Below are 17,869 nucleotides of genomic sequence, written 5' to 3'. Positions count from 1 at the left end.
ATTTGGATCATTCTCATTTTCAAACATTGAAACAAAGATCTTTAGTAAAATATTGATAAATCAATCATAGCAACATGAATGGTATACCATACTCTAGTATGTTTAGTTCAGTAATTTTAGGGAGAAAAAAATCATATGAATGCTATCAGTATCAGAAAACATCATTTTATAGCATTCAACTTCTGTTCTGATTTTTAAATCACATATATTTTAATATTTGTTTCTTAGTGTTAAAAGGTAAAAGAAATTTTTATTAAAAGTAAGGATAAGCAAAGGATGTTCACTCTCCATTATTCATATTCTTTTAGAAGTTTTAGTACATGCAATAAGACAAGAAAAAGATACTGAGCTCTTGGAAAGGTGCAATGGAATTTGTTGTAATTACTAACAAATGCTTCACATGAAAAATCAAAAAGAATTAAGAGAGTTAAAGAACAAGTCAGCAAATGAAGTGAATGGAAAGAACACTCAAAAAGTTCCATATCTACCTGTGGTCACTACCCAAGTTTTTACTGAGGTCATTTAAAAATTAATTTAACAACACTATTTGAATATTAATTTTAATTTCAGAAATTTTATTGGTGTTTTTTTCTCATTTTTAAGAATCTTGATTTATATCCCCTTTTGCTTTTGTGTTTGATTAAATTCTTCCACATTAGAAAAACTTGTAGAGGACATGGCTATTTTAAATGGCTATTGGCAGAAAAAAAAAGGGACCATATACTCAACTTCCACCTCTTCCTTGGAACATACAGAAATTTTAACCAGACACAGTCTCTTTTTCAGTCTGTATGTGGTTTTCAATAGAACTATTGTTAATTGATTGACACTGGCTTATGATATATGGATGAATTTTCCTCCCCACTTTAGGAAATTTTCAGTCTTCCTTGCGGATATCCAATTAAGCAAGGGCATTTCCAGGATTCTTTACCGCCTCTGAATTCTTACAAATTCAACTTTCTTGAGTCTTCTCAGAAAACATGGGATTAGCAGATGTTGTGACAAATTGATTCAACAGGAACACTAAACTTGACTTTTGAAATGTCTTGTAACCTGTAGCCTTAGAATGAAGAGTTTGACAGTTCTTTTATACCTAAACTGTCAAAGCAGTCACTGTACCAAATGTCTGTAGTTCACAGTTAAAGCAGTCATTTTCAACTGGCAGAAATATCAAGAGCTCAACTCAGCCATTTGGGAAAGTCCAAAGTTGAGAGAAGACAGTTATAAATATATCAACTGACAAAAAAAGGTAGAGAAAATTTCAAATATACTCTGTAGTGAAAGTTAGTTTAATTGTATAAGAAAATAGCATGGTTATGGTGACAAACATATGATTCAGAAGACAGAGGTACTTACTGGTTCTGTATCTTAGGATATAAGCGTTAAGTAGCCAATGGACTCAAAGGAATATTTTATGCAACATGAAGTTACAATACACTAAATATATGACATGGGCAGGCATAGATATGTTAACCTACAATGCTGTCTTGTTTACCTTCCCAAAGATAATTAAATACTGGTAACTAGAATCAGCAGTCACTGATTTAAATCCTGTGAGAGTCTTCCATGTGCAAGATGACATGAGAGCTCACTAATACTATCAGGTGTTGAAGAATCTGACTCTGCTTTCCCTTCTACTCTGATATGATGTTTATTTCCCACTTCAATCGCTCACTCAAATCATTTCAAACCCTATGGACTCCATTCACATAGCTAGTTTCATGGTTCTATACTGTGTCCTTGAATGACCTTGTTTTGGTTTTAGAAACACACTGTTCTTTTTTTGCTTCAAAATTGCTGCCTATGCTTTCTCTTCCACACCTCCAATTCATTACTTAGCTGGTTTCCTTTCATCCACGTGTGTTCTATGACATTTTGCTTTCTTATTAGGTCCAGTTCCCCACAACCTAACCTCTCCACCTAATTATGACCTTTCCTGTTTATCTCATTGTATTCTGTGCATTGGCTTTCACAGCATTAGTTAAAATGTCTAAATAGGTAAGTATTTTGATTTTACAGAACTAAGTGAGAGCAAGAATCATGTTTCTTTTATTGTATATATCAGGTGTCTAGCAAAGTCCTTGTCATTTAATAAGCTAAACAATTGAATGTGGAGAGATAAGTGAATGAAGACATATCATTTGAATACATTAAGAGGTAATGTAATCAATGGTGTGGTAGAGAGATAATATAATATTTACAAGAACTCAGAATAGTAAAAGGTCACTTTTAAGTAGAACAACTGAAAAGACTTCATGAACTTGGTGATAATTGAGATGGAGGAATAAATCCTATTTGGAACATGGAATGTACTGAAGTTGAAAGAACAAGAGCTCTGGATTTCAGTAGAGCTTCAAATTTAATTGTGTGAATTTGGACATGCCACTTAAATGAGTCCTCTTGTTGCATGTGTGAAATTGAGGCTTTGATGATTAAAGCAAATGAGATAACATTTGGAAACACTGTTTCAGTTCACATCGCAAAGTAGATAGACTACATGTTACAGCATAGCTGTTATCATTATGTAGATGATATAGGTCTTTCTATACCAACCAGACGGACTGAACTGAGGAATGAGATGGAGTGTTGAAGAGGGTTAGATGGCAAGCAGAGGGCTTGCATTTGGCTGGAACTGGAGTTGCCTAACAGAAAGAAGGGAGTGTGGTTTGAAAAACTACTATTCAGTTTTTTTTTCTCCTCTGAGGTTATTGGGGAGTCATGGAAGGCTACTGATTGAGAGGGGAGACAATCAGAGTAGGTGCAAAGAGTGTGGCTCTGGTAGTTCTTTTGGGAGAGAGTTCAGAAAAGGAAATCCTCTGAGTTGCTATGGCAATGGAGGAGGAGATACTGCACCATTGGCACCAACCTGGGGGGATTTGGAGGGGAGCTCACATTTGGAAACACTTTGTTATTTACTATTTACTGCATGAATTTAAAAAAATTAAATAGCTCTGAAGATTTATGGACTGGGAAGCAAGTGAATCTTCCTCCAGAGCTAGGTCATATTGGAGAGATTTGAGAAACCCAACAAAAATATATTAGCAATTTAAGGGCAATTTTATGAGACGGGGTCTCACTATGTAGCCCAATCTGGCCTCAGGCTTCAGAGGGCTGGGATTGTGTTAGTGTTTTGTTATTGTAACAAATACCTGAAACAACAAACTTACAAAGAGAAAAGATTCATTTTGTTTCTCAGTTTTGGATGTTTCCTGCAATAGTCTACTGACCTCATTTCTTTGTCCTTGGCGGCACATCCGTGTGGCAGAACAAAGATTCTTACCTCATGGTAGAGAACCAAAAAAAAGAAAGAGGAAGAGATTGAGATCCTTCAATGTCCTCCAAGACATGCCCCAATGACCTGAAACCTCCCAGTAGGCCCCACATCTTAGAAGTTCCATTATCTCTCCATAGTGCCCCCTGGGGACCAAGCCATAATGCATGGGACATACATCCAAACCACACAGCTACTAAAAATTGGCACTGGGTGAAAGAAGAAGAATGGAGACATCCGTAGCTCTGTTATAATGCTGTCTCCTCTCCTAGATAAATTTCTACCTATAGCTTCCTGTGCACACGCACACGCACACCTAAAGCCATACGTGTGTCTGTTTAATCTATATTTTTCCTAGGTAGTTATACAGGTGCTGTAGAGGTTAATTATTATAGGCCATAACAGAAATTGTTACAGTGCAAAAATTTCTCATGTCTATATCTGTCAGATTCCTAAAAATCTTACAGTATATATCCCAAGTCAAGATCTATGATTTAGATAATCTTAGATCTTAACCATAGCTTCACATCTAGCACAGATACTCCAATAAATAAGTAAATATATCTGTTAAACAAATAAATTACTATATACAGCTTTGATCCTTTATAACCCAATGCTAATTTATTTTACTATTAGTAATTAATTAATTAATTTTCTGACTTTTTTCTTTTTTTATTGTTGTGCTGGGAGTACATTGTATCATTTAGAAAACTTCTCACAATAGCACCTGCCTAGCAAATGTGAGGCCCTGAGTTCAACCCCAGTACCACCCAAAAATATATTTTTTAAATAAGTAATTCAAATTATAAGGAAAAAGCTTTAGAATTTTAAAGCTTTAGAAGACTCTAATACTAATTTATAAGGGTCAAATTTGGTAGAAGCATAAAGGCATTACTATCAATTAAAGGGTAGAAAAACTAAGATATCCCCACTTAATTGAAAACAATATAGCTTTAATAAATGATATCTATGAGGAGTTTATAATAACATGTTAATATGTTGAGAGAAAAAGCTACATACAAGATTTTATATGCTGAATAAAGTATAAGTAAAACAAATCCTTGAAATTTAAGTTACATAGAAAGTAACCCACTTTGTGTTAATAATTATTCCTTTGGGAGATGAGTCTAAGGTCAATTAGCTATTATATTTTGTATTCTCAATTTTCTAAACCTTCAGTGATAAACGACACTTATTCCAGTATAAAAATTAACTTCTACAGAATTCCACCATCATCAATGAAGACAATAACAAATTTCTCAAATATAAATCACCATCAGAAAGTAACAGTTACTGGAGTGCTGATCGTTGTTGAATTTCTGTGGCATAATTATGTCAAAGCTTTGGAGGGAAACCATGTGGGAGGAACTGTTCTCGGTCTCACCACATTGAAAAGTGTTGGGTTAAATAAGGTTTGGGAGCATTACTTAATGCAACACTTTTCAGAGCATTCAAGATTTTGAAAGTGTATTTGACTGACTCCTCTGGAAAGAATTTCAATGCCTGTCTTAATCTGATCAAGCTTCTGGTCTGTAATAATTGTAAATACAAGCCAAAATAACAACTTGTTAAGACCTTACTAAATTACACATCAGATAAAATGCTAAGGATTTTTACATCAACAATCTCATTTAATACTTGGGACAATTCTATTGGTCAGGTGCCACCATCCCGCCATCACATAGATGAGACATTGAGGTTATGAATTTTGCCAACCCTGCAGAGCAAGCATCAAAGACAGATCCTGAATCCAGAACCTGTGGTTTTTGTACAGTCTTAGGTCATGTTTCTCATATGACAGAAAAATGGTATCATTCTATCCAAGACACACTAATAAAAGTATCATTAAAATATTTGAGATGAAGATTCCCAAGCTGCCTTTCCCCTTTCCCATAGTGCAGCAATTCGCGATAAAATAGAATCTGTATGACTCATGACCCAGATCACATCTTTAATTTTCAAAACAAATGTTTAAAGCAAAGACTGTTAGTGACATTTAATTTATTACCTGCGTTTGAGGTGAAAGGAGATTTGAATATCTTTGGAGATAACGTGATTTGTGTTTTGGGTAGGAAATGCTGTATCAATCATTTAAGCAGTTTCCCATAGCTCTTTTCTAGTTGCTTGTTGTCAGGGTGGAATGAATAAATGAAACTGCAGTCTGAGCATGATGGTATTTATGTCATAGTGAAAGACACATGACCATATGTGGGAGAGCAAAGAGGCAGTTTTACCTCTACAAGGCTGTGGCGAGAGACCCTCCATCTCTGACTGCTTGCCATTTCACTCCATGGGTATGTATGACCTTAATTTGAACCGTTTTAATTTAGCATAGTAGCATGGCAAGTTAAGAAAAGATCCTCCATTTAAATGCAGGTTCATTTTACATTTACAAGCTATTTTGAATAGATGCAATGCTATGAAGAGAAAGCCCAGTTTGCACTGCCACACAGTGAGAGGAGTGTATTCTGACACCTTAAGGAAGCAAAGGCACAGTATGGTATATTCTGTAGGAGCTGGAGTTTGGCCATAATTCAGACCTGTGAGAGCCTGGTTTGAGCAGTTATCTACAAGTATGCTCTTCATGGAAAATAAGTTTAAGATAAGTAAGATGATTCAATCAGGGTTTGTTAGGAATGACCAGATACCCAGGGTCAGTGAAAGGATGAAGGCAATTAGTTCTGCATGGGCTTGACCAGGTACATGTAGGGCCATTTCTGCTCCATGGCCCTGGACAGCATTTGAAGCTTCTGTTTCTTTATCTGCCTGATGCAGGAATTATGTAATCTGGATCTAATATGATTATGTCTCCGAAATTCTGAAATGGGTGGCACATTGTTAGGTACACAGTAAATACTGAATTTCAATGTCTCTTCACAATTGCCTCTCACCCTCCAAGTGTGGGATGGGTTGTGTGGGTGACACAAAAAGCTGACAGCTGGGTTGTCACTTCTACAGGAAGGCTCAGTTTAATCTTGATTACTCTTGAGATACCACAAGACTTAATCAGCTCTTAGTTGAGGAACAACAGGCACCCTTAGCAGGTTAATAAATAAGGGAAGAGAAAAATAAAAGGAAGGTAAATGAAGTGGTATGGGGGTCCTAAGGAGAAGAGGTAACAATGTAAGAGACAAGGAAAAAGATGAGAATGATGAAGATAGAAGGAATGTATCAAACCAGTAGTGAAAAGCCAAAGAAAAAGAGCCTTCACCAGAAGTGGTAGTGCAGCTTTCTGTGACACACAGCAGAATGCAGTCAAGGTCACCTATTTTCTGTCAGATGTTAATAACTTGAGTTCATTCATCCTTATCTTGGTAACCAATGGGCATTGATTATTACAAATGGACATTATTAATTAATTGACTTTTGTCGTAGCTTTCTGCTGCTATGATAAAAATACCTGATAAAAACAACTTAAAGAAGAAAAATATTTTAGCTCATGGTTTCAGAGGTTTCAGTACATGGTTGGCTGGTTCCAACCATGCTTTTAGCATGGTTCTGTGTCCATTGCTTTTAGGCCAATAGCAAGGCAAACATCATGACAGAAGAACAAGGGAAAGGGGTGAAGTTACTCACCTCCTGGCAGCCAGAAAGCAGAAAGAGACAGGGGCAGGTGAAAAATTATACCCTGAAGGGCACACCCTCAATAACCCACTACCTCCAACTAGACTCCACCTCCTGATAGCTCATTCAGCCAAGAACTCATTAATCAATTAATCCATTGGTGAGGTTAGCATTTTCATAACCCTAATCACTTCTCAAAGCCCCATCTCTGAACACTGAGGACCAAACCTTCAATACCCACATGAGCTCATCCTAGAAACATAACTGGGGGCAATGGCTGATGCAGAAAGGACAAAAGGTAGAAGACCAAACATGCACAAAGCTGGGGCCAGGTAGGCTGGGTGCTCAGATGGAGACATACCAGCACCTTCCATGTGCAGCAAGTTTATTATATACAGTGGCAAAATGAGGTGGAACAACAGTTCTCGGGAGAGGGGAGTGACATTGTAATTCCTGGGAACAGGAGGACCCTGTGACTGCTTCTCTCTGAATGAAAACATCTTAGGAAAAACAGCTGAGCTGTATCTTGCCCACTTCTGTGGCTGGGCCTGTGCCAAACTCAGCCTGCAGTTTATTTGACACAATTGTGCTTATGTACGCTACTCTGCACAAATACCTGAGTCTTCAGGGGACACTTCATATCCAACATTTTTTAGTCAAAGTTTGGGTAAGACTTTTTTCTTTCCAAGTTCTCAATAAATAAGGTTTTTTTTCCCTAGTGCTAGTGATTAAACCTGGGGCTTTGCACATGCTAGGCAAGTACTCTACCACTCCATTATATCTCCAGCCCCCAAAATTGGCTTTATAAGGTAGAACGTAATAGATTTAGAAATTAAAAAAGCAGAAATAGTTGTGAAAAGATGTTCAACAAAATTCTTTGATTTTTCTACTCAGAATAGCATTATGTAGCCTCCTACTGGTTTTCTATCCCTTTCTTGGTAAGGTCAGAATCCTTAAAGATTTTAAAATGCAGGAGCAAACTTGAGATCCCACACTACCAGAGGAGGAAATGCCCCTGAAGAAAAGGGTCATCCAAATTCAAGCTCTATGACCATGACCTTTGTGCTGGTTCCTTCTCAGGGAAGTCAATCTCCCTTTTTAAAGTAAAAAGTGATTGACAAAGACACACCAAAGCATTTTCTTTCTCATTTGGGTCACTGAACATTTTCTTTTATTATCAGAAATACTACAATGTAATAAACACAAAGACTCACCACATTTTGTTGAAAGTAAAGATTGAAGAATATATTGCCTTTCCTTCTGGAGATGCATACTGTATCTCTTAAGCATGGAATCAGCTAGGCTTTCCTGGACCATGTTCTTCTAGTAAGAGCATTTAAATGTAAGTGCTCATTGATTCTTTCAGCAGCATAACACAAGTTGCTTGTTATTGAAAGATAGCAGGTGAATATTGTAAGTTGTATTTAAATCCATAATGCAAATAACAATGGTTAATAATAATATAAATAACAGACTCTGAGGAAAGCATCTGGATTCCTCCTTGAGCTGCCGTATGCATGTTGTGTGACTTCTGGTATGTCAGTTAACCTGCCTGTGCCTCATCTTTCCAGGGTTATATGGAGTATCAATATGAGTTTCAAAAGAGATGTAAAATACTTGACTGTTAAGAGTGTGGTTATTTGTTTAAATTGATAAATGTAAGTATCAAATTAATTGGGTATTTAGAAACTTGAATACATTTTAAAGAGTGAAATAAGTTTTATTTTAAAATGTCTGTATTTTTAATATGCTACAAATTACAACTTATAACTACTTAGATTTTAACAAAATGTTTCATTAAACATCAACTATAACTGGGTGTGGCAGTACATACCTGTAATTCCAGCTGTGCAGGAGGTGTAGGTAGGAGAATCCTGGTCTGAGACCCACTCTGAGTATAAACGTCATATCCTATTTGAAAAGTAACTGAAGCAAAAAGGGTTGGGATCATGGCTCAAATGAAGAGCACCTGCCTAGCAATCATGAAGTTCTGAGTTCAAGCCCCAGTACCACCCCTCAAAGAAAAAAATAAAGGAGATAAACAAAGAAAATGCTATATTGTTATTGTCTTTCATAACAATTAATATGCATTAATTTTAGCATCTGAAAATAAAAATTTTCTTTTAAGAACTGACACAAATTTCTATGAAATCATAAATGAGCTAGTGTTTATATTCAGCCATATGCCTCAAATGTAGAAAGGCAGCAACAGAAATTTAAGATTCAAAAAGTTCCACAAAACAATTGCATATTCAATAGATTTAAAGGGATCACTTGGCTTTCATTATCTGAAAAGAGCAGCATAATCAAATTATGCAGCATTTCCAAGCTCCACGTGAATGACTTGGCACTACTTTCCTGTCAGCTTCATTCTGAAACTTACATTAATGACAGTGCAAAATGGATGAATCACTGGTAATGAAGAAATTTTCTCTTCACTGGAAATTTAAAAAAGAAAAGAAAACTGTTTCAAAAAACAAGCTTTTCTGAGGGAATGGTGATGATTCAGTGTTTGACATCACCTCACCCATCTTGCAGTAGATTTCTATTTATTCATATTGAACAGGTGAGCACATTCCAAGCAGAAAAGTGACAACCATGGGGTCACATAGAAGGCAAACCACAGCAGTCTCAAATGTAAGAGGGAGGTTATGGCAGATGGAAGAAAAGATGCCTCCCACTATTAATAGTGGTTATATTGGGGAAAGAAAAACCTAGGCTGGTTCACAAGATGAAACCTTTCATTTGCCTCCATATACCTATACATCTTTTAAAATAAGTGATTCACATATTTAATGAATAAAGTGAAAAATACCCTGAGCTTCAAGTGGAGAGCTGACTGTCCAAATATCTGGTGGATTCTCTTTCTTAACTTCAATAAAAGGTAATGTTATTTTATGGTTTATAACGTTTTTCCCTTATCTTTTTTCAACTGATCTGTGCAATACTCATATAGGCAGGTGTTAATACCCATATTTTACAGATGTGAAAACAGAAGATTAGAGAGTAGGATTGATTTTTCTCAAGGGTATATAGCTAGTAAATTTGAAACCTCATCTTATCATTACCAAATTTAGGAGTTTTCTAACAGAACAGAGTTCCCACCTACAAAAAGTAAAAACAGCTGCTGCCTAAGATCTCAGTTTATTCTCAAGTTTTCCAATCTATTTTTCAGTCCCTTATGCTCTGGTTTAATATCCAAGCATGTCAGTCATGTTAAGGCATCAAAGAGAAGTGTGAGAGGAAAGCCTGATTCATTTTGGCTCAAATTTTAAAAACTAGAGCAGTGGTGTCAGAATGACTTCAACATTTGTTCAGTCTTTTGCAGGTACTGATATTGGGTGGTAAAGACAGTAAGTTAAATAAAACAAGCAAAATTTTAGGCAATTAGTTTGCCTGGTGTCATCTTTAAAAAATAATAGTACTCAGGAGTTAGGTCATTTGAGTTTCCTGCGATTCTTAGTGACTTCACTACCTGAAATATTCAATGAACTATTCATAGACATGAGTAAATGGCCATACCGTCTGGTTGGTATTTTAAAACAATGACAGATTCTGGAATGTTTGTTGCAACTGACATTGTCAGTAACAGGTTGGGCATAAGCAGAACCACCAGTTCCCAAGCCTTGTCATTTTGTCAAGGAGACATTTTTAACCTCATTGCACGTGGCACTGGGAAACACCATGGACCTCATGTGTCAGACGATGGGTGACCACCTTCTCTCCGGCTTTGTGCTCTCTTTCATATACTGTTCTTACTGCCATACTGCATCTTTTAAAAAAATTCATTTATTCACATGTGCATACATTGTTTGGGCCATTTCTCCCCATTACCCCCCACCCCCTTACTCTCCCTCCCACCTCGCCTCGCTTCCAGGCAGAATCTGTTCTGCCCTCATCTTAATTTTGTTGAAGAGAAAACATAAGCAATAATAAGAAAGACAACGCATTTTTCTTAGTTGAGGTAAGGATAGCTATACAGAGAGATTCCTAGCATTGCTTTCGTGTACAAATGTATTACATCCCAGGTTGATTCATCTCTAACTGATCTTTACACTGGTTCCTGATCCCCTTCTCGTGTTAACCTCTGTTGCTTTAAGGTTTATGTATTACTTCCTCTGCAGTGGGGACATCAAATACTTTCATGTTTTGGGTTTCCAACCTATCCCCATACCCCCTGTATGTTCTCTCCCCTTATCATGTGACCCAAGTCCAACAACATTGCTGTATTTGCCATAGATCTAAAGTCCGCATGTGAGGGAGAACATATGATTTTTGGTTTTCTGAGCCTGGCTAACCTCTCTCAGAATGATGTTCCCCAGTTCCATCCATTTACCTGCAAAAAGAAGATTTCATTCTTCTTCATGGCTCAGTAAAATTCCATTGTGTATAAATACCACATTTTCTTAATCGATTCATCAGTAGTGGGGTATCTTGGCTGTTTCCATAACTTGGCTATTGTAAATAGTGCTGCAGTAAACATGGGTGTGCAGGTGCCTCTGGAGTAACTTGTGTCGCATTCCTTTGGGCATATCCCCAGGAATGGAATTGCTGGATCATCCCATATTGCATCTTTTTAAGTTACCTGATATTGGAATTTTTAAATTTGAAAGACAGACCCAGCTATCTGAAAATGAAGCTGTGAGAAAGGGGTCAGGACTGGTGGAGAGTATGAGAATCATGTTACCTATTGTACTAATCACTGTAGCAGGCACCAGCGTTATAATCTGAAAAGGAACATGAGGCCCGTCCAAGCAGTGAGTGTTCCATGTGGAAGCAACTTTTTGTTCTCTAATGGGGTATGAAAGCCAAAGTGAAGAAGAGACACAGACCCAGCAGAGGCACGTCAAGGATGTAGATGGCAATTTACAAGGATGAAAACTGAGCAGATCTTCATTGAAATTTTATACTGTTTTCCTAATCAACCTTATTAAAGCATTTAAAAAAATCTTTTGAAAATATTGCTAATGAATTAGTCAGAATCCTTTCAATAGTGGGAAGGAAGAAGAGGAAGAGGAGGAGGATAAGAAAGAAAACCCAGCAAGTCAGTATAAAATTAACCTTCACAATCATTAAGATTATCAAAGGCATATCAAAATCCACATTTTTTTTCATTTAGAAAGTGACTCACTAAATACTGCATAAATATTTACAATTATTATAAGCTAATAAAACATTAAAAACATCTAAGAAAATGGAAATACTAACTGCTCTGATCTGATCATTATACTTTTACTCATGTGTCAAATTACCACACTATACCTCTTAAAGATATACCATTAAAATAATAATTAATTTTTAAAAGTAAGAAAAGGGCCAGTGACAGCCCCACTCAGTGTTTCAGTTTTCCTCATGTCTAAAATAAGAGCACCTCAGAGAGATGGTACATTAATTAAATAACAATGTGTGAGCACAGTGCCTGACCATAAGAAGTCACCACACATTTATTCTTTCTTGTTTCTATCCTTACTAAAACCAACTTCCATGACCTAAAATCCCTTATCATATTTTGAGAGTGACTGTGGAGAATGACAGCCAGCAAGTCCTCCTATAGCTTCCAAAGTGTAAGGGCCCTTTTCTTTCTCAGAAACCTAGTGTGGATTTCTGGCAGGGAAGACTCAGAAGCCACAGGACCAAAACAGAGCAAACAAAACAATGGACAAAAGGCCTGCCTTAGCAAATCCTGGGGCATCAGATTTCCTGGGCTACTCAAGAGGATTGCCAGCTTTTATCAGCACACAGCTCCTCAATGTTTTTCTATATTAAATCTACCCATGGTGAATTGTAGCAACTACTCTCAAAGTAGTTCAATTGTCTCTTTTAATTACCAAGTACTATAAAATTACATGAGGTTCTTGCAGGTCATGAACTAGGAAACATGAGGTCATAGGTTTGATAAAATGCCACTTTAGGAAAGAACCTTGTGATAACCTTTGTCTTCCCTCATACCAAAATCATAATTAATGTTTTGTTAAAGACAGTGTTTGGTCTCTGGATCCAAACAGAATTTGAAGTGAATTCTAAGGCTGCCACTTACTAGTTACAGAAGGAAGAACAAAGTCTTTAACCTTCTGAGCTCCAGCGATCTCACTTTTATATTGCACACACTTAATAGCTTCCTCTACGAAACTCTTTGTGATCCCATGAAATTTTACTGCATTCCTATTTGAAGTTAAAGAAAGAAAAAAGTATAATTTATAGGGCTCAGAAGTTATTTACTAGTCTGCAAGGTTCTGAATATAAGGGTGAAAATTAAGTAGACTTTCAAACCCTTGTATACAGTATTTTTCTTTCCCTTGATTTCTGTAATGTCATACACAATTTTCATCATCTTGTGTAGACTTTCAACTATCATAGTATTTACCTGCCTCTCTGGGTACGTAGGTTCTAAATGGGTTAATGAAACACCAACTGCATTTCGCTCACATATTCATTTATAGTGTGGTTGCACTGGTCCTTGTTTCTGGGCACACATTAAATCTATGCATATGTGGGATGTGGGTGGGTATGCTCATGTGTGTGTGTATATGTTGTATATTATCTATTCTCACATGGAGATTTGTTGAAAATTTTGGAGAATGTCCTAAACATGAATAAAAGGTTTCAAAATGAGGCCAAGGGAAAAAGATAGAAATGAGTTTTATTTTGCAGTATAAAATAAAAATTTACTTGTGAACCAAACACCTCTGGGTGATCATATTATCCAATCTCATTGTCAGCAGAGGAAACCAAGGACATGTCAGGTAAAATAGCTTGCTCTGGTTATAGAGGTTGTAAGTGTAGCTGATCCAGAATCTTAATATTTAGAGTCTTTTCACTAATAGGATGGAGAAAATGAAGGACAAAATTAAAGTCATTATAATGTTTATCTTCAGAGCTCTTAAAAGTTCATTCAAAGGGAAGCTAATGACCACCTGCCATCTATCTTACGGCTGTGTCACGATATGAGAAGGTAAGGCATTGTCCTTGGTCCTAAGACATTCCCTTGTGGTTCTTAGTCAATGTCAAGGGCAGCCTAGTGATCCTCTATAAAGAATAACATGCAGTTGGATTTAAGAGCCCAGTGATTTTTACCTTCTATGTGTTTTTTACAAGTAATAAAAGTACATATGGTTTGGATGTGGTTTGCACCACATATATACCTTGCACCACATATATACTTTGCACAGGTTCATGTGGGAAGGTTGGTTTCTACTGTGGTGATGTTGGGATGGTCAAAGACCTTTAATATTTTTTGTTTAGTGGAGATTGGGGGTGCTGTCCTCAGAGGGGAGTAAGATAATTCTCATGGGACTAAAACACTTTTCTTTATGAGCACCCAGTCTCTTATAGTTATGAAAAATGGACTAATGTATAGGATGTCTTGGTCTTGTAATCTATTATGTGAGAAATTCTAATAGCATACTTCATAGAATCAGTTTAGGAAAACAGTGAGAAAACTGCATGTGAAGTGCTTTATATATGCCTACAATAAGATGCATTTAATAATTGGTTCTTTCTTCTCACCGCCAAATGCATAGCACAAAGTGAGCCCCCATGTAGGAGCTTGAAATTAGGTGACAGAGTAAATGATGGAAAACTCAGGCAGTTTCTGAGTGAGCTTGAAATGAAGGTAGTACTATGAATTAATTATTCTTCTGGTGTGTGTTCCAATAGCAACATCCATTCAACTGCAAGTTTGCCAGCTGTGAGACTTGAGACTAAATACATCACCCTAAGTTTTTATCATTACAAAAAAAGTAGCTGGTGAATGATGATATTTAAATTTGGGGACTATTTAAATCTTTGCTAGGCAAACGATTATACAAGTCACTTATACATACCTGTACCTAAGGGGTTGAAAAATAATAAGGAGAAGCATATGTAGGATAAATATGCTAGAGGTCGTAAAAATTGTTCATGAAAATATCCATTTGGAACACACATTAATTAATTTAATGTTTACCACAGTATTTAAGATAGATATTTTCCTCATCTCCCAGAGAGGCTGAGTGTTATTTGCTTGTTGTCACAATCAGGTCTGACTCTCAAATCCATATTATTTTTACTCTACCTAGCACATTATTAATACAGCCAGGTCATGGTCAATATTAAAATAATCTAAAAGCATAAGGATATTAATCTTTACCTGGTTATAAGATTATGCAAAAATAGTTGTTGAGAGCATTTTCATTTGCTGACCAAACAGTAAATGGTCAAAAACAGATGTGTTATTACTTTTGGAGGGGAGGCATTTATTTCTGCCTTGGTGTTTAATAACTGGGATCTCAGGGTCAACCAGAAGTAATGTTATCTGAGACAGATACTCAACTTCTAAGGAGGTTTATTAGTATAAGGAAGAGGCAGGAGAAAGTATCTTCAGATCATTTTACAGTTTTGTAATATTTAGAGGCATTTTAAAGGATCCATTAGCTCTAATCATTAATCTTTCTTTTAGAGAACCATGAGTGAAATCTTGACTTATTTGCTCATTTATAACTGTTTGTAACAAAAGGATCATTATGTTCTTTCCTTCTGTGTCACAGTTTCTACATAATGGCTGTTTTATTTTGAATAAGTTGATGAGGTGGCTTTCACAGGAATATCAGTAATTACCAAAAGCACCTTTCCCAACATCAGAACAATGCCTTCATCTCAGTTTTTGATTGTCATTCTTACCCCTCTATACCTTCCTGATTCCACTTTCATTGCTGGTTCCTAATGGTAGTCATCCTGAGAACTGAAGTGAAGGGAAATTTGTATCAGAATGTTCTGCTGACAAAACGTCTGTCCAGGAGAGGTGCAGTCTATGAGGTGGGAAAGGAATGTGAGAGGAGAAATGAAAAGCAGGGCTGCTGACATTCTTGGAGCTTCACAAACCAAATTGCAACTTCTTGAACTCACCTTATTGAGTCTACCCATCAATTTTCCTCTACATTTCTTGCCAGTTCAACTAGCACATATACGCAAGAAAGATTCCTGTATATTCTGTTCCACTCTGTGAAGGATCCACATGGTAGTTCACATTGGTATGTGAACAAGACTTCAGAATTACCAGGGATGAGACTGTGGTCTAAGAGTAATGGAAGGTTCTTTTTTTTTTTTTTTTTTCATTTTTCTTTTATTATTCATATGTGCATACAAGGCTTGGTTCATTTCTCCCCCCTGCCCCCACCCCCTCCCTTACCACCCACTCCGCCCCCTTCTTCTCCCCCCCTCAATACCCAGCAGAAACTATTTTGCCCTTATTTCTAATTTTGTTGTAGAGAGAGTATAAGCAATAATAGGAAGGAACAAGGGTTTTTGCTGGTTGAGATAAGGATAGCTATACAGGGCATTGACTCACATTGATTTCCTGTGTGTGGGTGTTACCTTCTAGGTTAATTCTTTTTGATCTAACCTTTTCTCTAGTTCCTGGTCCCCTTTTCCTATTGGCCTCAGTTGCTTTAAGGTATCTGCTTTAGTTTCTCTGCGTTAAGGGCAACAAATGCTAGCTAGTTTTTTAGGTGTCTTACCTATCCTCACCCCTCCCTTGTGTGCTCTCGCTTTTATCATGTGCTCATAGTCCAATCCCCTTGTTGTGTTTGCCCTTGATCTAATGTCCACATATGAGGGAGAACATACGATTTTTGGTCTTTTGAGCCAGGCTAACCTCACTCAGAATGATGTTCTCCAATTCCATCCATTTACCAGCGAATGATAACATTTCGTTCTTCTTCATGGCTGCATAAAATTCCATTGTGTATAGATACCACATTTTCTTAATCCATTCGTCAGTGCTGGGACATCTTGGCTGTTTCCATAACTTGGCTATTGTGAATAGTGCCGCAATAAACATGGATGTGCAGGTGCCTCTGGAGTAACAGTCTTTTGGGTATATCCCCAAGAGTGGTATTGCTGGATCAAATGGTAGATCGATGTCCATCTTTTTAAGTAGCCTCCAAACTTTTTTCCAGAGTGGTTGTACTAGTCTACATTCCCACCAACAGTGTAAAAGGGTTCCTTTTTCCCCACATCCTCGCCAACACCTGTTGTTGGTGGTGTTGCTGATGATGGCTATTCTAACAGGGGTGAGGTGGAATCTTAGTGTGGTTTTAATTTGCATTTCCTTTATTGCTAGAGATGGTGAGCATTTTTTCATGTGTTTTCTGGCCATTTGAATTTCTTCTTTTGAGAAAGTTCTGTTTAGTTCACATGCCCATTTCTTTATTGGTTCATTAGTTTTGGGAGAATTTAGTTTTTTAAGTTCCCTGTATATTCTGGTTATCAGTCCTTTGTCTGATGTATAATTGGCAAATATTTTCTCCCACTCTGTGGGTGTTCTCTTCAGTTTAGAGACCATTTCTTTTGATGAACAGAAGCTTTTTAGTTTTATGAGGTCCCATTTATCTATGCTATCTCTTAGTTGCTGTGCTGCTGGGGTTTCATTGAGAAAGTTTTTACCTATACCTACTAACTCCAGAGTATTTCCTACTCTTTCTTGTATCAACTTAAGAGTTTGGGGTCTGATATTAAGATCCTTGATCCATTTTGAGTTAATCTTGGTATAGGGTGATATACATGGATCTAGTTTCAGTTTTTTGCAGACTGCTAACCAGTTTTCCCAGCAGTTTTTGTTGAAGAGGCTGCTATTTCTCCATCGTATATTTTTAGCTCCTTTGTCAAAGATAAGTTGTTCATAGTTGTGTGGCTTCATATCTGGATCCTCTATTCTGTTCCACTGGTCTTCATGTCTGTTTTTGTGCCAGTACCATGCTGTTTTTATTGTTATTGCTTTGTAATATAGTTTGAAGTCAGGTATTGTGATACCTCCTGCATTGTTCTTTTGACTGAGTATTGCCTTGGCTATTCGTGGCCTCTTGTGTTTCCATATAAATTTCACAGTAGATTTTTCAATCTCTTTAATGAATGTCATTGGAATTTTGATGGGAATTGCATTAAACATGTAGATTACTTTGGGGAGTATCGACATTTTTACTATGTTGATTCTACCAATCCATGAGCATGGGAGATCTCTCCACTTTCTATAGTCTTCCTCAATCTCTTTCTTCAGAA

At 36.8% G+C, this 17,869-nt stretch overlaps 1 long non-coding RNA gene across 2 annotated transcripts in view; it reads left to right on the top strand.

Annotated features, from left to right (window-relative positions):
• Nucleotides 1–5,488: 5,488 nt before the first annotated feature.
• The window catches only part of LOC141423107 (uncharacterized), a 32,603-nt gene continuing 20,222 nt past the window's right edge, over nt 5,489–17,869 (top strand). Inside the window, exon 1 of one of the 2 annotated variants that reach the window (XR_012447762.1) lies at nt 5,489–5,565. This is a non-coding gene — a long non-coding RNA (uncharacterized lncRNA). The remainder of the gene's footprint in view (nt 5,566–17,869) is intronic. The other variant, XR_012447763.1, reaches the window with a different exon arrangement.

Source organism: Castor canadensis, chromosome 5, assembly GCF_047511655.1.
Source record: "Castor canadensis chromosome 5, mCasCan1.hap1v2, whole genome shotgun sequence".
Taxonomy (NCBI): Eukaryota; Metazoa; Chordata; class Mammalia; order Rodentia; family Castoridae; genus Castor; species Castor canadensis.
Note: the sequence above shows the minus strand (reverse complement) of the source record. Positions and strands in the feature narration are given on the sequence as shown.